This window comes from Lathyrus oleraceus, chromosome 7 (assembly GCF_024323335.1).
Source record: "Lathyrus oleraceus cultivar Zhongwan6 chromosome 7, CAAS_Psat_ZW6_1.0, whole genome shotgun sequence".
Classification (NCBI taxonomy): Eukaryota; Viridiplantae; Streptophyta; class Magnoliopsida; order Fabales; family Fabaceae; genus Lathyrus; species Lathyrus oleraceus.
In genome coordinates this window covers 154,172,489-154,198,615 of record NC_066585.1, presented here as the reverse complement: position 1 = coordinate 154,198,615, position 26,127 = coordinate 154,172,489, and the positions used below count along the sequence as shown (strand labels likewise).

The 26,127-nt window shown below is 39.4% G+C and overlaps 1 non-coding gene across 1 annotated transcript; it reads left to right on the top strand.

Moving 5' to 3' along the window:
- Positions 1-23,820: 23,820 nt before the first annotated feature.
- Positions 23,821-23,927, top strand: LOC127109480 (small nucleolar RNA R71). Its single transcript, XR_007796759.1, has one exon. It is a non-coding gene; the product is annotated as a small nucleolar RNA R71 (small nucleolar RNA).
- The last annotated feature ends 2,200 nt before the right edge of the window (positions 23,928-26,127 follow it).

Sequence of the window (26,127 nt, the reverse complement as noted above, 5' to 3'; positions counted from 1 at the left end):
ACTTATGGAATTCATCTGTTGCATGGGATATTTTGACGGAGATCATAAAATGGATAAGCTTGGATGATCCCATATTTATTTGATGTCTTGCTCTTCAAGAATATAATTATGAATTTGTGTGTTGCTTGATTCTAAAAGTCCAAGGGAATTATGAGTTTCTATTGACATTTTTTTCTATTGGATTTCTACCCATTTGGTCAGATCTTTCAAACTCTAAACTTTAAACTTTTGTGCATAGGGTACTCTCTTCATCTTCTCCCCATTTCTTTAATTTCAAAATCTCTCCTTCCATTTTCAAAAATCTTCTTTGTGTGAACTATTTTTGTTTCAAACTTTGACCACTTTTGCAAAAAGATAAAAACTTTAGCCTTATGCCATTGCATTTTCAAACTTACTTTCTTAAATCAAACTTGTAAATAAACTTAACTATACTTGACTTAAACTTTAAAAAAAAGCAAAAAAGAACTAACTCATTCAAACCATTTTAGGCATTTGTGCCTCTCAAACTTAAATTTTGTTAAAATCAACACACTCATGTTGAAATTTATATCATGAACTATGAGGTTTTGATCCCTCATTTTTTATGTTGGTACGTAGGCACAAGTCTGAAGGTCTTATCAAACACAAAAATATAATTAATGAATTCTTTTCTCATCCCCTCATTCTATTTGTTTGTAAACATCACTTTATATAAAATAAATATGCACACAAAAAGGGCTCCCTAGGAGTACCTAGGACACTTTGGGTGTTAACACCTCCCCTCTGTGTAACCAACCCCCTTTCCTGTGATCTCTGACTTTCATTAGTTTTTATTTGAAAACTTCTTACTATTTGGGTTTTATTCGTACTTTTTCCCTTTTCCCTTGGAAACAATAAAAGCGCGGTGGCGACTCTTGTTAATTGATCTCTAGCTTGTCAATAGCTTGATGATTATGAATTTCCCGCTATAGAAATTAAGTGGCGACTCTGCTGGGGAGTAGTCTCCAGTGGGTTTAGCCTACTTTTTGTGTGAATATGTTTGTATATATGTTATGTTTGTATATATATGTATGTGTGATATAATCTGCTTGTTGTGCTTGGTGATCTCTGAATGGTGAGACAAGTTCTAACCCGAACTTGAGTGCAATTAAGATAAGAGGATGGTATAGTCATGTTTGACTTGTGTGGAGTAGTCCTTAACAAGTTGGATTGAGATCCATCCGCTCAGTGGAGACTCCTTTGGATTTGAAATTGCCACACAAGTATTTGTGGTTAGGCATTACTATTTCTAATTGGGTCCGAGAAGATGAGGACTTTAGAACATTTAACCCATCTTGGCCTATTTAGGACGTAGTGCGGAAACTATTCAAGTGTAGACTTGATAACAGTTGTTACGCGATACTACACTCAGACGAGTTTCTCTTGAGAATATTATGGGTCGATGAGTCAGTCATCTTAGCGTGTAATATCCGATAGATGGAATTAAGACTCTGGGAACTTTTTAGAACATGATCTACAGGTTTTTATCCTTAGTTCACTCCTTTGGGATGGTTCTTACCCAGACTCCGTGCTCGTGACTTACAACAAACCTTTGATTCTTGGTTGATTCAATCAAGTCTTGTCAATATCAATGGAACTTGGGTGTTGATAAGGTGTAAACCATAATCCACCAAAATGGATGATTGATCTTGACAAAGACTTGATTCATCCCTTGACCTTTGTTTCCCTTGTGTGTGATCCCTTATTTGTGATTGTTGCATTCATGCATTCATGCGCATCATAACATTCATCATACAAAATTTCAAGGAACTAAGGTATCATTTGCAAATATTTTCAGACCATGGATTATGGACGAAGGAACACTAAGAAGTACAGTTTCAGATGTCCATATTTGAAAGAGTTAAGGAAGCTAACATCTTTTGTATTAGATCCCTTGGACTTCAAACAACGTCATGGGAAGCTTCTGTCCATCTTTTCTGCTGATGTAGTTGAAGGACTTTTGAGTTTATTGGTGCAGTTCTATCTCTACCATTGTTTCACTTTCCCAGATTTTCAGCTTGTGCCTACCTTGGAGGAGTATTCTCATATTTTGGGGATACCTGTTTCTAGTAGAGTACCTTTATTGGATTGGAGGAGATTCCCCGGTCTAGTATTATTGCTGAAGCTCTTCACTTAAAGAAGTCTGAGACAAAGGCTCATTGGGTGAAGAAAGGAGGATTGTTTGGATTGCCCTCTATTTTCCTCATGAAGGACGCTCCTACTTTTGCTCAAGCTGGTAGTGTGGACGCTTTTGAAGCTATCTTTGTGTTGCTCATATATGAATTCGCTTTGTTCCCTAACATTGACGGTTTTGTCGATGTTAACGCCATTAGACTTTTCTTGATTGGGAATCTGATGCGTGCTTTTCGCAAGTATACGAATGCGTCAGAGTAATATAAAAGATTGTCGAATTCACAGAGACCAAGTGTCAATCTATCGTTATCTATTGTTATGGTGTTTATCTTAGGTAATCAAAATAGGGGTTTTTAGAGTGTGCAATGAAAAGTAAAGTGTTGAATAAAGTTCAATTTATAAAGACAGGGTCGAATGTAATTCACATAATCAATTAATAATCCAAGTACTTGCTAACAAAACTACTTATGGGCAATGTTTCCTACTTTGAAAAGAACTAATTTAACAAGAACTGTCGCTTTCGCGTATTCAGAACCGAGTTGTACTCCCTAATCAAACCCTCTTATTGTCACTTATAAAAAGGCGCGCATTGCGTTAGAGTAGTAAACCTATTTTTAAGAAATATAGTATCTTGACTAATTTGAAAAGTATTTTAACCTGGATTTCTTAACCAAAAGAGGTTCTCACGAACCAGACTCTAAACTTATAAACGCGTCCGAAAATAGTTCTAAAATCTATTTTCTTCTTAAGTTAAAAACTCCTTATGAACTAAACAAAGCGCTTTCGCTGTTTTTGAAATAGTTAAAAACAATTAAGTTTCAAAAAAGGGGTTGGACGGATTTCGATCTTACCCAACGGAAATTAAGCGCGGGAAAACTTAAGTTGAAAGTTAAAATATCCCTTAAGTGTTTCTACGAACAATTGTACGGATTATCGGTTCAATTACGATCCTTACATTCTAACCTTATAGATTTAGTTAGACATGGTAAAGTAAAGGTGCATTAATTTAAATAAAAGTAGTGTGAGTGCGGAAAGTAAATAAAAGTAGTGCGAGTGCGGGAAATAAATGAAGTAAAGCGTGTGCGAGAAATAAATAAAAGTAAAGCGAGTGCGGGAAATAAATAAAGTAAAGCGAGTGCGAGAAATAAATAAAGTAAAGCGAGTGCGGGAAATAAATAAAGTAAAGTTGTAAAGACAAAGAGTCAGAACACATACAATCGCAAGTTTCGATGATGACAAAAGACCATCATGCACGTCTACAAACAAATGCAACACATTACCCATCATATCCTTTCTACGTTTGTCTAAACCTATTGTAATGATTAAAAACATATGTGGACAAAGTGTGATCATGACGAAATGCATGAAAATCACAAAACACAGATTTATGCAGATTTGAAGGCCTTGAGTCGACCATAGGGGTCAGCTCAAAGCTCACGGGTCAGCGCAAAACTCAGCTAAACTGGAGATTGGTCAGCGCATGCTTCTTTGCGTCGACCATAAGGGTCGGCGCATAACTCACGGGTTAGCGCATAAATCCCTTGAGTCGACCAGAGGTCAGCGCATGGCACAATGATGTTATCCTGGGTCAGCGCATGGAACCATGAGTCGACCATAGGGGTCGGCGCATCTCTCACGGCTCAGCGCACGCCGACCTATGGTCGACCGCTCGTGCGTAGACTCAGTTTTCTGAGTTCTTTCCACTGTTTGAAAGTCTGTTAATTTTGGTTGGTTTGTCAGTTACTATATATAGAAGTCAAAACACTTTTATTAACTAACATTTGTCAATTTGAGTTCAAGTGTTCAAGGAAACAAGAAAGAGTGAAAAAGGTGTCCAAGACTCATCATCTTCATCTTCAACATTTCACAACACATCAACTGCACACAATTACTTTTGATGTGGTTCGTGATCGATTAAAGGTGATAAGGTTCGAAGCTGTGATCGAAGAATCCAGTTCGAGTTGAAGCTTATGGCAGGTTCTTTCTTGAATAAAACCATTAGGGTTTTGTCCTCCAATACGGGTTTGTGTTTGGGGGTTTTTGGACGAATCGCTTCATCAATATTCAGCCGAGCGAAGGTGATTGAGAAGAGGAAGTCTTCATCAGTCTAGTAGCGGATTCGGTGACATTGAAGTGAAGGATTCGGGTTCGACTCGTTGTGCTTGAGATCAGCCGGGCCGAGGGTTTGAAGAACGGAAGATTCTTCAATAAAGGGGCTGGAATCGGAGGTCTAGCAACAACGATCGAAGGTCTTGATTCATCTTGAATCAAGGAGCAAGGATAGGAAGCATCATTCAACACATTGGAAGTTCTGTTGTTTACATGCTTTGCAATCCTTGTATAAACGATTAAATTTCACAGGTGATATCTAATTAATCATCTCAATTCTATTTTTAGAATTGAGGGCAGACGTACCCCGAAGCGAGGACGGCGGGGGAACTGCCTCATCAAATCTCTGTCTTCTTTAATTTTCTGCATAAGTGCTTTTCAGCTTAAAAATTAAGTGATTTTAGTTTAAGCAATTTTACCAAACGTTGATATAATTTGAGTAAGAGATTAAAACTGCTGTTTGAATACACAGTACAATAGTATATTGTACTAGATAAATTTGAATTACTTACTCAACTCAAATATCTCTTGGAGTGTATGCACACCAAGTGTTTGTAAATTTGCTTAAGCCAAAGTTGTCTTAAGTTTGCTTCCAGTTTAAATTTGGTATTTTGGATCATTGGAACTAGGCTTACTAGTTAGTGAAACATATCAATTGGGTGTGCAAATAGTGTAGTAATTTGTATTTCATTTTATCTCTAATCCATTAGCTTAATGCATATCCGGTTTTCCAATAACGGTTCGTTTTAGACTAAAATTTTCCTCGGCTGCTTCCGCACTTAAAACAATTTTTAAAACCAATTTTCTTTTAAATTGGTAGCGCCGACTCAAGTTTTTAATTGGGATCTATTCAACCCCCCCTTCTAGATCCGTGCCATAGTCTAACAAGTGGTATCAGGAGCTCCGGTTCACTCCGTGCTTCAAAATACAACGTTGATAGAAAATGGCTAACGAACCTAAAGGGGCTTACAATAGAGCTCCCGTGTTCAATGGTGAAAATTATAGTTATTGGAAAGACTGTATGCGGGTGCACATAAATTCCATAGATAGAAAAATGTGGAATGTTATTCTCAATGGTCCAATTCAAATAACCATGACCAATGAGAACAACGAAGTGGTGCCTAAGCCCGAAGCACAATGGACCGATGATGATGAAAAGAAATACAATTATGATTGGAAAGCCAAAAATATCCTAATCTCCTCATTAGGCGTAGATGAATACTATCGTGTATCCCATTGTCCTACTGCTAAGGCTATGTGGGATTCACTACAAATTGCCCATGAGGGGACGAATGATGTTAAATTGGCTAGAATCAATACACTAACACAAGAGTTTGATCTCTTCTTCATGGAGCAAGGGGAAACCATTGCTGACATGCAAAAGAGATTCACTCATCTCATCAATCGATTACATTCACTTGGTAGGCCTGTTTCCAATGATATTGCTACTAATAAGATCTTAAGATGTCTTAACATGGAATGGCAGCCGAAAGTGACCGCCATCAAAGAGGCAAATGATCTTACCACTTTGGACTTGACAACATTGTTCGGTAAACTACAAGAGCATGAACAAGTTCTCTTAAGCCTGGAACAACACGAAAAGAAAGACAAGAAAGACAAAGCAAAGGTGAGTGAAAAGAAATCAATAGCTCTAAAGACTCCCTCCTCAAAGTCTCAAGCAAAAGAGCAAAGTGATTATTCATCGAGTGACGAAGAAGAAGAGGACAAGAGTGAAGATATGGGGTTGTTCGTCAAACGCTACAACCGTTACTTGAGAAAGAACGGCATCCAACATTCCGAGAAGAACTTGGTAAACTTCCGGAAGCAATCTAGGTTCTCTAAAAATGATGACTCAAAAGGAAAAACAACTAGAGGGTCGTGCTATAAGTGTGGAAAGCCGGGTCACTACAAACCGGACTGTCCGATGAACAAAAAGACAAAAGAAAAAGATTCATACAAATCACACAAGAAACCATCAAAGCCAAGGAGAGCATACATAGCTTGGGAAAGCGATAGCGACTCCTCCTCCGATGAAAGTTCTAGTGATGAAGATGAAAATGCAAATCTATGTCTTTCTGCTCATCAAAAGAACAAAAAGAAACAGGTACGACATGCTAAATATGAAAAATCCTCTAGTATGTCTCATCATGAATTGCAAACTGCTTTTGATACTTTACACTATGAAGCGAAAGAGGCCTTTAAAAGGCTTGCCTCAAATAAGAATTTTTTTTCTCATTTGGAACATAAAATTCAAGAATCCGAACGGAAACTTGAGGCACTTAAAGCTTCTATAGTGGAAAGCACAAAAACAAGTCATGAGGACCTTAAAAGTAGAATGATGAACTTTGGGTGTGATACCTGTTACATTTGGCAAGGTGAAGTAAGAAACCTAAAAGCCAAACTTAACAAGGCTCTTGAGCCCAAGATTACTTTAGCTATCGACAAATCAAATTTTCGAAAAAGTATGGTTAATCCATATCAAAAATATAAATATGTTATAAAGGATGAAGATAGCAAAAGCAATCCAAATGTAAATTTCTCTTGTCTCTATTGTTGCAAGAAAGGCCATTCCATTGCTAAATGTAGATTTAGGAGGTTTTTAGTTCCTAAAGGCATTTATCAATGGATGCCCAAATGCAACCATTTCGTTCCTCACCACTCAGGACCCAATAAGCAATTGGGTACCTTCTCTTGTTAATTATTTTGTCACAGGTACAATGCCTCGAGACTACCGAGAGAAGATGGGTTCTCGACAATGGATGCTCAAGGCACATGTCAGGTGACATATCTCTCTTCATTGACTTTGTGGCTAAGAAGAAGGGATATGTAACTTATGGTGACAACAACCGTGGAGCAATACTTGGGAAAGGTAGTGTAGGTAATCCCTTCTCTACTACTATTTCTGATGTTTTGCTTGTCGAAGGTCTTAAACACAATCTACTTAGCATCAGTCAATTACGTGACAAAGGATACAATGTATCGTTTTCGTGTGAACAATGTCTATATGCTTGACTTAAATGAAGTATCGTTAACAAGTGATAAATGCCTTGTAACAATGAGTGAAGATTCATGGTTATGGCATAGGCGTTTAGCACATGTTAACTTTGACTTACTTAACAAAGTAGTCTCAAAAGATCTAGTCCTAGGTCTCCCCAAAATTAAGTTCACCAAGGATCACCTTTGTGATGCTTGTCAAAAGGGGAAGCAAACGAGGATCTCTTTTAAATCCAAAAATATCGTTTCAACAACGAGACCTCTCGAGCTTCTCCATATGGATTTATTTGGGCCATCTAGGATTAAAAGTCTAGGAGGAAACTATTACGGTTTCGTAATAGTGGACGACTTTTCTCGATTTTGTTGGACTATTTTCTTAGTAAGTAAGAGTGACACATTCGCCGCCTTTGAACGATTTGCTAAGCTTTCCCAAAATAAACTAAATACAAACATTGTTGCAATTAGAAGTGATCATGGAGGTGAGTTTGAAAATCACTCATTTGAAGAGTATTGCAGTAACCATGGTATTGATCATAACTTCTCCGCTCCACGTACTCCTCAACAAAATGGGGTTGTGGAGCGTAAAAATCAAATTTTGGAAGAATTGGGAAGAACAATGATCAATGAAAGTGGCTTACCGAAATATTTTTGGGCTGACGCCATTAGTACGGCTTGTTACGTTCTGAATAGGGTGATCATTCGCCCCATTCTAAACAAAACACCGTATGAACTTTTAAAAGGGCGAAAGCCAAATGTTTCTCACTTACATGTCTTTAGTTGCAAATGTTTTGTATTGAACAATGGAAAGGAAAACTTAGGGAAATTTGATTCCAAGGCCGACGAAGGTATCTTCCTCGGATACTCTCAATCTAGCAAAGCATATAGAATATACAACAAACGATTACTTACTGTAGAAGAGTCTGTACATGTCACTTTTGATGAAACCAATCCGAGAAACGTCGGAAAGGGTAGTGTTTTTCATGGTGCAGGTACATCTACCGAAGACATACTCAAAGGTGGCGAGCCGGGGATTGATCAACCCGACATAGTCAAAATTGAGGAGGACAAAGATGTACACTATGAGGAAACCGAGGTAGTTCATCCGCCTTCAAACGATGATCTCCCTCAAGCTTGGAAGTCTTCCAAAGACTATCCAATCGACAACATTCTCGGGGACATCTCAAAGGGTGTAACAACTCGATCTAAGCTAAGTAATTTCTGTTATCACTTCGCTTTCGTTTCGCAGATGGAACCTAAAAACCCTAAAGAAGCCCTACTCGATGAACACTGGTTTTTATCAATGCAGGAGGAACTTAATCAGTTCACCAGAAATGAGGTTTGGGACCTTGTCCCTCCTCCGCGAGATCATCGAGTAATCGGCACCCGATAGGTGTTTAGGAACAAGCTGGACGAAAACGGGGTAATAACCCGTAATAAGGCGCGTTTAGTCGCGTAAGGGTATAACCAAGAGGAAGGCATCGACTATGAGGAAACTTATGCGCCGGTTGCCCGACTCGAGGCTATACGCCTTCTCCTTGCTTTCGCTTGTGCGAAAGACTTTAAGCTATTCCAAATGGATGTCAAGAGTGCGTTCCTTAACGGTCACATAAATGAAGAGGTTTATGTCGCACAACCTCCGGGTTTCGAATCCCATGAGTATCCTGATCATGTTTATAAACTAAAAAGAGCTTTGTATGGCCTCAAACAAGCTCCTAGAGCTTGGTATGAGAGACTAAGCAAATTCTTACTCGATCAAAAATACTCAAGAGGAAAGGTTGACACAACCCTCTTCATTAAACGTCAAGGAAAGCACTTAATATTAGTGCAAATTTATGTAGATGATATCATATTTGGATCTACTAACATGAATCTTGTGAGAGAGTTTTCTGACCTTATGCAGGGCGAATTCGAAATGAGTATGATGGGGGAGCTCACATACTTTCTCGGTCTGCAAATTAAACAGCTCAAAGAAGGAACTTTCGTGAGCCAGACAAAGTACTGTTTGGACCTTATCAAGAGATTTGACATGGCAAAAGCTAAGGCCATAGACACCCCCATGCCTACGTGTACCAACTTGAACAAAGATGAAGACGGTAAGGAAGTAGATGTAAAACGGTATAGAGGTATGATTGGTTCACTCCTTTATCTTACTGCTTCTCGTCCCGATATTATGTTTAGCGTATGCATGTGTGCAAGATATCAATCATGTCCTAAGGAATCCCATTTAAAAGCTGTCAAACGAATACTTCGATACCTATCCGGTACTCCGAAGTTTGGACTGTGGTATTCCAAAGGTAATGATTGTTCTTTGGTAGGTTGTTCTGATTCCGACTTTGCCGGTTGCAAATCGGATAGGAAGAGCACCAGTGGCACTTGTCACTTATTTTCAAACTCTTTGGTTAGTTGGCATAGCAAGAAACAGGCTTCTGTTGCTTTGTCAACCGCCGAAGCGGAATACGTTGCCGCCGGTAGTTGTTGTGCCCAAATCCTATGGATTAAGCAACAACTATTGGATTTTAACCTCAAACTTGAACGTATTCCCATTTTTTGTGACAATACAAGTGCCATTAACCTGACCAAGAATCCTGTGCTACATTCTCGCACCAAACATATCGAAATTCGACACCACTTTCTTCGGGATCATGTAGAGAAAGGTGACATTGTGTTTGAACATGTCAATACTGAAAATCAACTAGCGGACATTTTCACAAAGCCGCTAGCCACTGAACCTTTCTTTCATATTCGCCGAGAACTTGGCATTCTCGATATTTCGGAACGGGCACTATAATCTGTTGTTTTACCTTATTCCATATAAGACTTCAATCTTGTACTTCTAACAAATCTATGTTGTTGTAAGCACAAGTCTACCGTTCACTAAGTCACTCCGGCATTGAGGTGATACTGTTCCTCTCTTTCTCTCTCTGCAAAGTCTCATGACTAAAACAGTTATATCTCATAATGATGTTGTTTATATATATATATATATATATGATATCTCTCTTTGGATGTTTATTGCTGTATGAATTGTTAATTATGCATCAAACTTGTCATTGCATGTGCCAAATAGTGAAAAATTGAAATTTGGACTGTATGAGTCGACCGCAGCAGGGCTATGGTCGACGCACGCTTAAATAATTTCTGCATTTTCTCAAAAATCAAACAGTATGCGTCGACGCATACAGGGCTATGGTCGACGCATCGCTCGAAAATTTCGTTTTTTTGCAGAAAAATTTAAATCGTTTTTCATGCATTCCCATTCAAAAATCATCATTAAGTGTGCATTTACATTCCATCACCTTTCAAACTACCCACTACTTTGTAACTTGCATCTACCTAGTGGCTATTGTTCCTTGATCTTCCATCTTCCCAAAACCCTAACCTTTCCACTATAAATAGGGAGAAACCTCTCTCTAGCAAAATCACTCTCAAAACCCTTCTTAAACCTTCTCTCTATACCCAAACACTTAGTTTCAAACCTGCTCAAATGGCTTCCACATCACACAGACCTTCCGGCAAAAGATCCCGAGAATCATCCGCCGCATCTCTTCCCATATCTGCTGTATCACTCGTTCCACCCGCTCGCGTCGAAGCCTTCAACAAAGATATCGGCAAACGAGGAGTTGTGCAACAACATGCGTTCTACAAACTTACCGCTAAACGCATGCACCTCGCTCAAATCATGGCCCTGCTGCAGCATCAAGGCTTCATCAACTTCCTGGAGTGCAACACTAAATACAGTGAAGACCTTGTCCGAGTGTTCTACGCCGGTCTTCATGACAACTTTCGCGGGCACAAGTTTTCCTCCAGAGTTGGCCCGACAAAGGTATCGCTTAAATCAAATATCTGGAACCAATATTTTGATATTTCTGTGGATGATGCTGAAAATCCTCTACCTGAGGTAACTGACTCTCACCACATAGATGGCTACGAGTTTAAGAGTGCATGAATGACCGGTTTGCAGCCTTTTCGACGTCATTTGAACTTCAGGAAAAGTCGATCGACGAGAGTCTCAAGCATCTGAACAGGTGTCACCAAATACTTATCATCTCTGGCTGACCCTTACAAAAACCCGGGCATTTGTTATCATCCAGGACACCGCCACTAGGACATAGACATTCACATGCACTTTGTAGTTTGATTGTTATTTTGAATGTATTTCTGTGTTTTACTTGTTCTTAATCAATGACTATTGCTCAGAAATGACATTGGTGTGTTATTATTATCTGTTTATGTTATTTCCTGTGAAATTTCCTTGTTATCTTGAAAAATCACTATGTCTCTCTTTTTGATGTTGTCAAAGGGGGAGAAAAAGGTGCACAAAGCAGGCAGCCAAAAATGCCCACAACTAACAGTCGCTCTCTGCAGATAGCCTTAGATTACAAAAGAAAGGGGGAGTGTGCAAAATGTGTCAATACCGCATGTTGTTTGTCACGTTGATTTATACAGGTTGTCATCATCAAAAAGGGGGAGTATGTAAAGACAAAGAGTCAGAACACATACAATCGCAAGTTTCGATGATGACAAAAGACCATCATGCACGTCTACAAACAAATGCAACACATTACCCATCATATCCTTTCTACGTTTGTCTAAACCTATTGTAATGATTAAAAACATATGTGGACAAAGTGTGATCATGACGAAATGCATGAAAATCACAAAACACAGATTTATGCAGATTTGAAGGCCTTGAGTCGACCATAGGGGTCAGCTCAAAGCTCACGGGTCAGCGCAAAACTCAGCTAAACTGGAGATTGGTCAGCGCATGCTTCTTTGCGTCGACCATAAGGGTCGGCGCATAACTCACGGGTTAGCGCATAAATCCCTTGAGTCGACCAGAGGTCAGCGCATGGCACAATGATGCTATCCTGGGTCAGCGCATGGAACCATGAGTCGACCATAGGGGTCGGCGCATCTCTCACGGCTCAGCGCACGCCGACCTATGGTCGACCGCTCGTGCGTAGACTCAGTTTTCTGAGTTCTTTCCACTGTTTGAAAGTCTGTTAATTTTGGTTGGTTTGTCAGTTACTATATATAGAAGTCAAAACACTTTTATTAACTAACATTTGTCAATTTGAGTTCAAGTGTTCAAGGAAACAAGAAAGAGTGAAAAAGGTGTCCAAGACTCATCATCTTCATCTTCAACATTTCACAACACATCAACTGCACACAATTACTTTTGATGTGGTTCGTGATCGATTAAAGGTGATAAGGTTCGAAGCTGTGATCGAAGAATCCAGTTCGAGTTGAAGCTTGTGGCAGGTTCTTTCTTGAATAAAACCATTAGGGTTTTGTCCTCCAATACGGGTTTGTGTTTGGGGGTTTTTGGACGAATCGCTTCATCAATATTCAGCCGAGCGAAGGTGATTGAGAAGAGGAAGTCTTCATCAGTCTAGTAGCGGATTCGGTGACATTGAAGTGAAGGATTCGGGTTCGACTCGTTGTGCTTGAGATCAGCCGGGCCGAGGGTTTGAAGAACGGAAGATTCTTCAATAAAGGGGCTGGAATCGGAGGTCTAGCAACAACGATCGAAGGTCTTGATTCATCTTGAATCAAGGAGCAAGGATAGGAAGCATCATTCAACACATTGGAAGTTCTGTTATTTACATGCTTTGCAATCCTTGTATAAACAATTAAATTTCACAGGTGATATCTAATTAATCATCTCAATTCTATTTTTAGATTTGAGGGCAGACGTACCCCGAAGCGAGGACGGCGGGGGAACTGCCTCATCAAATCTCTGTCTTCTTTAATTTTCTGCATAAGTGCTTTTCAGCTTAAAAATTAAGTGATTTTAGTTTAAGCAATTTTACCAAACATTGATATAAGTTGAGTAAGAGATTAAAACTGTTGTTTGAATACACAGTACAATAGTATATTGTACTAGATAAATTTGAATTACTTACTCAACTCAAATATCTCTTGGAGTGTATGCACACCAAGTGTTTGTAAATTTGCTTAAGCCAAAGTTGTCTTAAGTTTGCTTCCAGTTTAAATTTGGTATTTTGGATCATTGGAACTAGGCTTACTAGTTAGTGAAACATATCAATTGGGTGTGCAAATAGTGTAGTAATTTGTATTTCATTTTATCTCTAATCTATTAGCTTAATGCATATCCGGTTTTCCAATAACGGTTCGTTTTAGACTAAAATTTTCCTCGGCTGCTTCCGCACTTAAAACAATTTTTAAAACCAATTTTCTTTTAAATTGGTAGCGCCGACTCAAGTTTTTAATTGGGATCTATTCAACCCCCCCCTTCTAGATCCGTGCCATAGGCTAACAAAAACGAGTGCGAGAAATAAATAAAGTAAAGCGAGTGCGGGAAATAAATAAAGTAAAGCGAGTGCGAGAAATAAATAAAGTAAAGCGAGTGCGGGAAACTAAAATAGATAAAGGCAAAGTAATAAAAACCTGCTCCAATCGGAGGGTTTAAAATACTGAATATATGCCTAGGTGAAACAAAGTTTGCTCTAAGTTTGCCTCTGCTCTAAGTTTGGATCTTCCTCTGCTCTAAGTTTGGGTCATTGAACAAGTGATTTCGAGTCTCTATTTATAGGAGAGTAAAATGATGGAAATGACAAGGATGCCCTTCAACTTGAAAATGGGAGGGAAAATGTTTCCTCTTGTGTAGCCCGCCACAAGGCCATGGCGCCCGCCACAAGGCCAATCTGAGGCGCCTTAGTGGAAGTAGTGGGGAACGTGGCAGTTGAGAGAAGTTGAGCTAGGACACGTCATGGCAGGGTCTATGGCGCCAGCCACAGTGGGAGCCACAAGTACAAAATGCTGAATTTTAGGGTTTTTAGCTCTTTTTCACTCCTTTTCTCGATCGGGGCTCCGATTAAAGTAAAAACCTGAAAACAAAGAGAAACATAGTAATAACACAACAAAATGACAATAAAACTACTAGAATGCATGCGAAATTAGATTCGAAAATACGGTGAATTTCAGTGTCATCAAACTCTCCCACACTTAAACATTTGCTTGTCCTCAAGCAAAACATTAAAAAGCTCAGAGAAGAAAAACTGGTGTAAACGAGTGCTTCAGGTTAAAAGATTTCTAAGTTCAAGTCGGGATGCAGTGATAGGTACTAACTGAGTGAACTAAGGGTATCATGATGACACTTATCCGCAAATACGGACATAAACTTCATTCCTATATTAACCAACCCATATTATCCCACAGTACCTAGGCCTGCCTCTTCATCTCTTTTTGTGTCCTTTTCATTCAGGCGCAATCACATTAAGCCCGTTATCCGTACATGCTTCATAGTAGAGTGACCTGTTAGTGATTATGATCTAAGCATGGGGTTTCTGGCACATAAATATGTGTAAACCCTTTTATTTGACCCAACTGTTGTTGTGGGGGATCGGATCGTAATCTTCCCTACCGAGTTCAACGCCAGATACCTCTGAACCAACTGACAGCGGGTAAGTTTTTCTTTTTCTTTTTGTAGCAAATTTTTACAATTCTTTGGTTTAAATGACTTTGTGAGGGTCACCTATACCGGAGTTGCCTTTTTGCTTTCTTTTATTTAATTTGCTGGATCATTCACTTATTTGCATCGGCCCCCTGCGTAGAGGATGCGTAGGTCGGAGCTGACTGCTGAGATAAACTACTGAGGACTTATACCGAAATGATGATTAAGGCCATGGTATATGGGGTTTCGGGACTAATTCCTATATTTACGAAGTCCATGGTGCTAAAATAATACTGATGTTTCGCAAAGTTCTCCCAAGTCACCACATCCTTACTCAAACCTGTCTTTAAAACCCGAAAACTTTCGGAATAATACTGTTTTCTTTTGCAATTTTTTTTTCTGGTGGGGCTAAAGGTATGGGGAGATTGAATTGTACTAAAGATACACTATATTTGGTGACTCGTCAGACTCATGCATTATCTAAGACACTTAGACTAAAAGCAAAATAAACAACTAAAAGGCAATAAAAATAAACAAACTATCTAAAAAACCACAAAGAAAAGCGATAAAGAAAAGACGATAAAGTCTCCTCCCACACTTGAATCGAACATTGTCCCCAATGTTTCGAAATAAGATAAGGGAAGAGTTACCTGACAACCTACTGCTGACCACTGGTGCCCTCGCCATCCTGAGGTGGACGACGGGATTGGGTACGACGACGGTCTCGCTGAACCATCCTGGCCTGTAAGGAATCCTGAGCGGTCCTCACCTCTTGAAGGTTACCCATGATGGAAGCTTGAGTGGCTTCGATGAGTGCAGTATGTTGACGGTGGTAGTGTTGCTAACGGGCTTGTGTATCTGTGATCGTTTGCAGGGATTGTAAAACAGTGTCATAGGACCTGTCTGTCCTCCGCTGCGATTCTTGCATGAAGCTCATGTTATTCGCCAGTTGTTGTTGGATGCTAGAGAGTAGGTCGTCAAGCCTTTGCTCTCTATCCATGTAGTCATGCCACATCTCCTCTGTAATATAAAAGCCAGGAGCGGTACCTGCAGAAAAAGAAGATGGTGCGGTGTGTGGTGGTGAAGTGTGATGGGGGGACACATGGGGTACGGGAGATCTCTCTCCGATCATATTCATCATCAGTGTCATGTCCCACCTCATCAAGAATGTTAGGAGGAAGAGGACCCAAAACAGGTGGAGCATCTAAAGCGTAGGTCCAATTCCTTTCATCTCGTACATCAGTACGTCTAGTGCATGGTAAAACAACAGATGGGATAGCTACACCATGAACCATAAGCACATAGCCTCCTTCTCTCCTCAAACGGCACAATTTCATGTCTCTTATAAATTTTAGGTTAATTGTGCGAGGAGGTAAGGGGTCTAGAGTAGCTATCTCATTGTTCAAGTTAAGCGCCCGAGCGATAGGCGTAATTAATCCTCCGAAAGAAATCGGTCCCGCTTTATTTAAAGTCAAAGTCATATGAGCGAGCATGAACGGGACCGAATTAATTCGTCTATTTGTGAGGCTTCCTTGCAAAAATAGAAGCTCTCTAGCATTAACCTTATTTGGATTCTCCCGGCCAAAAATAGTACATGCCAACAGATATCTAAAAACTCTGATGGTCGGGTTATGGATAGTCGAGGCAAGAACTCCTTCAAAAGAATTTATGGAAGTGTTTGACAATCTCTGCCAGAAGGAGAACACCTCGACTGACCAATCCGAATCCAAAGGGGCCTCACAAATAGCACCGTCCCATGAGAGATTCCTAACAAGCCTGCTAGTTCATCGGTACTGAATTCATATTCAACAGCAAACATTCTAAATCTGACAGTACCAACTGTGCTAGCAGTGTTAGGATTGACAATATAGAATAAAGAACTCAAAAATTCGATTGTCAATCGCTCATAGGTAGGTTCTTTGTTTGAAAAGAAATTATGCAAACCTAAATTATCTAATAAATGAAATATGCTATGATAGATACCTAAAGTGTAGAGACAATTTTCGTCAACATACCTTGTCGGGAGGATCTCCCGATTTTGCAACCGTTCGATAATCTTCCTTTGCGTATCTCCCAGTTTCCCTCCTCGAAGAATAAATCCATTAAACTCCATTGTGTAGCTCTAGAAACGTGACGAAGAAGATGTAGTGGGATGTGAAAAGGTTGGATTTTTATGAAATCCGACGGATGAAAATGAAAATGGAAATCGGGAAAATGATTTGTATGGTGTGAGGATGAGAAAGGTGTGAGCTTTTTGTGGGCTCAAGGACGTTTTTGCAAGGTGGAAAAATGGGTTTGGAAGGTTGTAAGGTGTGAAAATGGTGAAGAAAGGGAGACTGCCCCGAGCTTTTACAGACGCTGTGGCGGGCGCCACAGGGTCTATGGCGGGCGCCACAAGGCAAAATTCGGCTGCGCCGGATTTTGGTCCTTTGGCTTAGGCTTCTCATTGTCTTTTGGCTTGAGGGGTCCGGATAGCATTTGTCTTGTGATTTTCCTAGTATCATTGGCTTGCAGGAATTTATAAAAGTAAAAAAATAAAAATAAAATAAAATTTAAACATTAGATTAATAAATAAATAAACAACTAAAATAAAAATGTAAATAAAATAAACATAAGACATATATATATATATATATATATATATATATATATATATATATATATATATATTATATATATATATATATATATATATATATATATATATATATATATATATATATATAATATATATATATATATATATATATATATATATATATATATATATATATATATATATATATATATATATATATATATATATATTATATATATATATATATATATATATATATATATATATATATATATATATATATATATATATATATATATATATATATATATGTAAAAAGTAGAAATATCAATGTGTAGACATAGTTGAAATATTCCAAATGCGATGATATAAAATGAGTTATGTAAATGCGAGAAATATATTTAAAAAGATAAAATAAGATGAAATGGTGAGATCATATAGTAGGGATGTCGTCTTCCTGTGTGGATCCACGGAGCATGGCTACCTCTTGTCTGAGCTCTGCGATCTTCTGATATAAACAGTCGGCTTCGGTGGCGTGGGTGAGATCATATACTCCCATCTGTAATGTGAGGTCAGCCACCTCCTGTCTAAGCTCTGCAATCTCTCTACGACACTCTGCAATCTGGGTGCGGATGTCTGGGGTCTGCAATGATAGATTGTTAGAGAATACAGTGATCTTGGGAGAAGGTGGTGTAGGCGTGTACTCAGCAATGGGTGGTGATCTCGGCTCCTCGATGGTCTCTCCCTGGCCCTCCAGAGCATAACTCCATTTCGCTGGGTCATGCACACTAGTCATCATAGGATCAGGCAGTGTGAAATAATGAATAGCCTCGTTGTCGACTAGCAATCGGAACTGACATGGGTGGAAAAAGGCTCTCCTCATCAACCCTCTGGTCAAACAGAAGTCGATGTCCATGGTAGTGTACCCACAGTAGGTCTGGAGATGTAACAGCTTGCGAGATAGACCTAAAGCGACAACAATCTGTGTAATGATCCTGCCCACATGGATGACTCCTTCGGTCGATCTGGAGACACCGCTGAGGCCACATAACAGAAAGTTCCCACATGCTACTCGGCGAGACTGGGATGCACAAAATAGTAGGAAGATCTCCTCTTCACTTAGTAATGTCTCAGCATCCGGTCTTCCTAGGAAGGAATGTGCCAATATCATCTGAAAGTATCTAAAGGCAGGGTTATGTATAACCTGAGACAGCTGCGTAGATGGATCCTGGCTTCCACCACCTGATATATCACTCCAAAACTTCTCCACCTCCTTACCCAGAAAATATCCCATAGGTGTCTCCGGGACAGTATTAGGAGTGGTCTGGAAACCCAATAGGTCACCGAACTCTTTCTGGCTGAAAGAGTACTCAACTCAAAAGAGCCTGAAAGCAGCATACCCATCCGGTCCAGAGTATGGGTCATAATCAAATGAATTGAGGAACTCCAATGTCAAGTTCCTGTAGGTGTTACTCAGATCGTCAACAAACTCGTCCCAGTGAAGCTGGTGGCTCAGGAATCGAATACTCGGCTCGATACCCAATGCCTCCATACAGTGCTGATCAGGATAACGTGTGGGTGCCATAGGGCGTTGATACAGAGCGATGTAGCGCTCTCTCTGAGCATCATCTATATAGGCTACGTGCATATTGTCGAAATCCTGCATCCTGCAGAAGTTAGGTAAGTGATCCTGAAAATACAAACCATTCAAATATTTAGTCTCGGTGAAAAAATAAAAATTAAATTAAATTAAATAAATGCAAAAAAGTAAAATGAAAAACCATGGGTTGCCTCCCACGCAGCGTGTAGCTTGAGTAGTATGCTGGAATGTCTCCTCCTTTGTAGAGCTTCAGTCTTTGTCCATTTACAATGAATGGACTATAGGTTTCGTTCTTGATTTCTACGGCTCCGATCTCAGAATCTTGGATTTTTCGAAAGGGCCAGTCCATCTTGAGCGTAGTTTCCCAGGGAAGAGTCGTAACCTAGAGTTGAAAAGGAGAACAGGATCGCCTATATTGAAGTTTTTCTTTACTATTCTTTTGTCGTGATAGGCTTTTGTTCTCTCTTTGTATATTTTTGCATTCTCATAGGCAGATTGCCTAAGTTCTTCTAGTTTATGAATGTCAAGGGTACGCTTTTCTCCAGCGGTCAGGTAGTCTAAATTCAAAGTTTTAATGGCCCAATAGGCCTTATGCTCTAATTCGAACGGTAAGTGGCAGAATTTTCCATAGACTAGTTGGTAAGGAGTAGTTCCTATAGGGGTTTTGAAAGCGGTTCTATAGGCCCATAATGCTTCTTGAAGCTTCTTAGACCAGTCTCTCCTAGAGATAGAAACGGTTTTCTCTAGGATTTATTTTATCTCCCTATTGGATACTTCTACTTGGCCACTAGTCTGTGGGTGGTATGGTGTTGTTACTCTATGCCTAACTCCATATTTTCTTAAAAGTTTGTCAAATATTTTCGATATGAAGTGTGATCCTCCATCGCTTATAACTAAACGTGGTGTTCCAAACCTAGGGAATATATAGTTTTTAAATGGCTTAATCACCACCCTAGTATCGTTTGTGGGTGCAGCTATGACTTCAATCCACTTAGATACGTAGTCTACAACTACTAAGATATACCTGTTTCCTAAGGAGGGTGGGAAATGTCCCATGAAATCTATACCCCATACGTCGAAGAGTTCTACTTCCTGAATGTTTCTTAGAGGCATTTCATCACGCCTTGAAATGTTTCCAGTGCGTTGGCATCTATCACATTTGACAATACAAGCATAGACATCACGCTACATGGTAGGCCAGAATAGGCCGACTTGAAGAATCTTGGCGTATGTCTTAGAGGTGCTCGCATGTCCACCATAAGGTGCAGAATGATAATGCTCGATAATACTATTTACCTCTTCTTCTGGAACGCAACGACGAAAGATGCCATCTTTACCCCTTTTGAAAAGGAGCGATTCGTCCCAATAGAAGTTTCTCAAATCTTGGAAGAATTTCTTCTTGCGGTGGTAGTCAAGATCAGGGGGTACAATATCAGCAGCTAGGTAATTAACGAAATCTGCATACCAGGGTACGTTACTTATTGCTAAGGAATTTTGGGAGTGCTCATCAGGGCCTAGGTTATTATCTTCAATGGTTTCTAGTCTAGCTATCAGTCTATCATAGGCGAAATCATCATTTATGGGTACTAAGTCTGGTTTTAGATGTTCTAGCCTAGAAAGGTGATCAGCTACTACATTTTCAGTGCCTTTTTTATCTCTTATATCTAAATAAAACTCTTGTAGTAATAGAATCCATCGAAGTAACCTGGGCTTGGCATCTTTTTTACTTAATAGGTAACGAATGGCAGCATGATCAGTGTAAACTATAATTTTTGCTCCTACTAGATAAGATCTAAATTTTTCTATAGCGAAGACTACAGCGAGTAGTTCTTTTTCAGTTGTTGCATAGTTAAGTTGGGCAACGTCTAGGGTTCTACTGGCATAATAAATGGCATGTAATTTTTTATCTTTCCTTTGTCCTAGAACGGCTCCAACCGCGTAATCACTAGCATCACACATTATCTCAAAAGGCTCTGACCAATCGGGTGGTTTCATAATGGGTGCAGATACTAATGCTTGCTTTAAAAGATTAAATGCGTCATTACATTTTTCATCGAAAATGAATTCAGCATCTTTCATTAAAAGTCCAGTTAAGGGTTTAGTTATTTTGGAGAAGTCCTTAATAAAACACCGGTAGAATCCAACGTGTCCAAGAAAGCTTCGGACTTCTCTGATAGTTTTTGGTGGTTTTAGGTTTTCTATAACTTCAGTTTTAGCTCTATCTACCTCTATACCCTTTTCGGAAACTATATGTCTTAAAACTATTCCTTCGATCACCATGAAATGACACTTTTCCCAGTTTAGCACGAGGTTCACCTCCACGCATCTCTCCAGGATTTTCTCAAGGTTAGCAAGACAATTGTGGAAATCGAATCCGCAAACCGAGAAATCATCCATAAACACTTCCACAATACCATCTAAGTAATCTGCAAAGATGGACATCATGGAGCGTTGGAAAGTAGTTGGGGCATTACAGAGGCCGAATGGCATTCGTCTGTAGGCAAAAGTTCCATAAGGGCATATAAAGGTAGTTTTTTCTTGATCTTCGGGGTGGATAGGTATTTGGAAGAATCCCGAGTATCCATCTAGATAGCAGAAGTAAGAGTGTCTGGCTAGACGCTCCAACATCTGGTCTATAAATGGTAAAGGGAAATGATCCTTCTTGGTTGCTTTATTTAATTTTCTATAATCTATACACATCCTCCATCCTCCTTCTAACCGTTTTGCTACATGTTCGCCTTTATCGTTCTGCACAACTGTGATGCCTCCCTTTTTAGGTACCACATGCACAGGGCTCACCCACTTACTATCCGAGATCTGATAGATTATACCTGCCTCAAGTAACTTAAGAACTTCCTTTTTAACAACATTACTCATTATAGGGTTTATTCTTCTCTGATGTTCTTTGGAGGGTTTTGAATCTTCTTCGAGCGAAATTCGATGCATGCATACAGATGGGCTTATACCTTTCAGGTCAGAGATATTATATCCTAAGGCTGAGGGATATCTTCGTAAAACGTCTAAAAGTTGGTTAGTTTCCTCTTGGCTCAAGGTAGCATTGACTATAACTCGACGGTTCATCTCTTCATCGAGGAACTCATATCTTAGATTCTTAGGCAGTTCCTTAAGTTCTAAGGTTGGTTTCTTAGGGCATGGCATAGGATCTGGGGTAAGGGATAAACATTCGTGAAGGTTATCATCGATGAAGGGTTTCTTAAAGTCATCATCTTCCATTATGAGAGTCGATGGTAACTTAATTGTTTTTATAATTTATTCTTGTTCTAATTCTCTAACACATTCGTCAATGATATCTAAGGCATAACACGCATCTCCCATCATAGGTGCCATTAGAAATTTCAAAAGTATAAATTCTATTTTCTCGTCACCTACCTCAAAGGTCAACTTTCCTCTCTTGACATCTATTATGGCTCCTACAATCGATAAGAATGGTTTACCTAGAAGGATTGGTATATCATTGTCCTCTTTGATGTCCATGACAACAAAATCAGTAGGGATAAATAACTGACCTATCCTAACAGGGACATCTTCTAAGATGCCTATCGGATATTTAACAGATCTATCGGCTAACTGAAGTGACATCTTAGTGGGTTGTAATTCTCCTAAGTTTAACCTCTCACAAACTACTAAAGGCATTAAGCTCACACTAGCTCCTAAGTCTAGAAAAGCTTTTTCGATGACATGACTTCCCAAAAGACAAGGAATGGAGAAATTTCCAGGATCTTTATCTTTTTTGGCTAATTTGTTCTCGGAAATAGCATTACATTCCAAAGGCTTCGGATCGTCTAGTCTACGTTTGTTGGTAAGGATGTCTTTGAGAAACTTTGCATAAGAAGGTATTTGGGTGATGGCTTCTGTGAAAGGGATTTCTACGTGAAGTTTTTCTATAGTTTAATAAATTTTTGATATTGATTATTGATCTGGGTTTGTTTGAGTCTTTGCGGATATGGTATAGGTGGTTTATATGGCGGGGGTGGTACATAAGTTTTATCTTTAGGTTTTTCTCCTTTTTCTTGACCTTCCTGGTTTTCATATTCCTCTGGTTCCTTTACTTTGTCCGTGGGTTTGGTATATTCCTTAGAAGTTTTGGGTTCACTCAATCCTGGGTTTGGTGGCTCATCATAAGCGTTCCCACTTCATAGGGTAATAGCATTAGCTTTCCCTCTTGGATTTTGTTGAAGTTGTCCAGGGAACTGTCCTCTAGGTGTGGTTTGGGGGGATTGGTTTAAAGCTACCTGAGAGATCTGGGTTTCAAGCATCTTAGTATGAGTAACTATATGGTCAACCTTGGTTCCTAACTGAGTAATCAATTCGTTAACATGAATGTTTTGGTTCATGAACTCCTTGTTTTGTTGGGTTTGAGCGGTGATAAAATTTTCCATTATTTTCTCAAGGCTCGGCTTTGGTGGTACATGTTGCATAGGTTGATTTGATCTTGGGGCTTGATAACTAGGTTGTCTCGGAGGTGCATTATTTTGGATAGGGTTATTGTTTTTAAAGGAGAAGTTCGGGTGATTCCTCCATCCAGGGTTATAGGTATTCGAGTATGGGTTCCCTTGGGTGTAGTTCACTTGCTCAGAGTGGGTTTCATTTAATAGACTGCATTCTGAAGATTGGTGTCCTTTGGTTCCACATATCTCACAATCCGACGAAACTGCGACTACAATATTCGGGTTTATGCACATATGCTCGACCTTAAGGGCTAACGCGTCCATTTTAGCTTGCATCATGTCTATAGAGCTTAGTTCATGCACTCCTCCTTGGGCTTATTTCTTCTCAACTGTCGCTTGTTCAACTCCCCATGATTGATGGTTTTGAGCCATATCCTCGATGAGGGCACTAGCTTCAGAGTAAGGTTTGTTCATCAGCGCACCGCCTGCGGCAGCGTCGATGGTCATCTTAGTGTTATAGTGAAGTCCATTATAGAAGGTTTGAATGATTAACCAATTTTCTAAACCATGATGTGGGCATGCTCGTACCAACTCTTTATATCTCTCCCAAGCTTCGAACATCGACTCTCCTTGGTTCTAGGTAAATCTACTTATATGGTTTCGAAGAACGGCGGTTTTACTTGGGGGAAAGTATCTAGCAAGGAATACTCGTCTAAGGTTATCCCAAGTCGTAATGGAATTGGGTGGAAGGGAATCTAACCACGATAGGGATTTATCTACGAATTGAAGAAATATTTTTAAATGTTGGTTCGGGTTCTCAATAGCGAGACCTGTGAAGTATTTTTGTTGCACTAGTTGCAATAGGGATGGTTTAAGTTCAAAATTATTAGCTGGGATGGTCGGGTTTACTATACTAGAACTAGGTTCTTCGTTGGATGGTTGAGCGAAATCCTTAAGAGGTCTTTGGTTTTGACCTTCGGCCATAGCTCTCCTAATTCTATGAAAGAATAAACGTGCGCGAGCGTAACGTTCAGGTTCCGCCAAAGGGTATACTAAGCTTAAACTTCCGGTGCTGCGAGTTCTTCGCATTGACCGGCGGGAAACAGCCTAAGTCTAAACGATATAACAACAGGGAAATGAAATTTGACGAAATTGGTCCCCGGCAACGACGCCAAAAACTTGATGCGTGCTTTTCGCAAGTATACGAACGCGTCAGAGTAATATAAAAGATTGTTGAATCCACAGAGACCAAGTGTCAATCTATCGTTATCTATTGTTATGATGTTTATCTTAGGTAATCAAAATAGGGGTTTTTAGAGTGTGAAATGAAAAGTAAAGTGTTGAATAAAGTTCAATTTATAAAGACAGGGTCGAATGTAATTCACATAATCAATTAATAATCCAAGTACTTGCTAATAGAACTACTTATGGGCAATGTTTCCTACTTTGAAAAGAACTAATTTAACAGGAACTGTCGCTTTCGCGTATTCAGAACCGAGTTGTACTCCCTAATCAAACCCTCTTATTGTCACTTATAAAAAGGCGCGCGTTGCGTTAGAGTAGTAAACCTATTTTTAAGAAATATAGTATCTTGACTAAGTTGAAAAGTATTTTAACCTGGATTTCTTAACCAAAAGAGGTTCTCACGAACCAGACTCTAAACTTATAAACGCGTCCGAAAATAGTTATAAAATCTATTTTCTTCTTAAGTTAAAAACTCCTTATGAACTAAACAAAGCGCTTTCGCTGTTTTTGAAATAGTTAAAAACAATGAAGTTTCAAAAAAGGGGTTGGACGGATTTCGATCTTACCCAACGGAAATTAAGCGCGGGAAAACTTAAGTTGAAAGTTAAAATAGCCCTTAAGTGTTTCTACGAACAATTGTACGGATTATCGGTTCAATTACGATCCTTACATTCTAACCTTATAGATTTAGTTAGACATGGTAAAGTAAAGGTGCATTAATTTAAATAAAAGTAGTGTGAGTGCGGAAAGTAAATAAAAGTAGTGCGAGTGCGGGAAATAAATGAAAGTAAAGTGAGTGCGAGAAATAAATAAAAGTAAAGCGAGTGCGGGAAATAAATAAAGTAAAGCGAGTGTGAGAAATAAATAAAGTAAAGCGAGTGCGGGAAATAAATAAAGTAAAGCGAGTGCGAGAAATAAATAAAGTAAAGCGAGTGCGGGAAATAAATAAAGTAAAGCGAGTGCGAGAAATAAATAAAGTAAAGCGAGTGCGGGAAACTAAAATAGATAAAGGCAAAGTAATAAAAACCTGCTCCAATCGGAGGTTGAATAGAACGCAAAGCGGAAATGAAAATGGCGGCAGGATTAACTTTCTTCCAAAGTGCTCCAAACTCGATTACAGACTCGATTACAAAACTCGATTACACAATTGTGGTAACACCCCAATGCGAAGCGATTACCATTTTAAAATACTGAATATATGCCTAGGTGAAACAAAGTTTTCTCTAAGTTTGCCTCTGCTCTAAGTTTGGATCTTCCTCTGCTCTAAGTTTGGGTCATTGAACAAGTGATTTCGAGTCTCTATTTATAGGAGAGTAAAATGATGGAAATGACAAGGATGCCCTTCAACTTGAAAATGGGAGGGAAAATGTTTCCTCTTGTGTAGCCCGCCACAAGGCCATGGCGCCCGCCACAAGGCCAATCTGAGGCGCCTTAATAGAAGTAGTGGGGAACGTGGCAGTTGAGGAAAGTTGAGCTAGGACACGTCATGGCAGGGTCTATGGCGCCAGCCACAGTGGGAGCCACAAGTACAAAATGCTGAATTTTAGGGTTTTTAGCTCTTTTTCACTCCTTTTCTCGATCGGGGCTCCGATTAAAGTAAAAACCTGAAAACAAAGAGAAACAT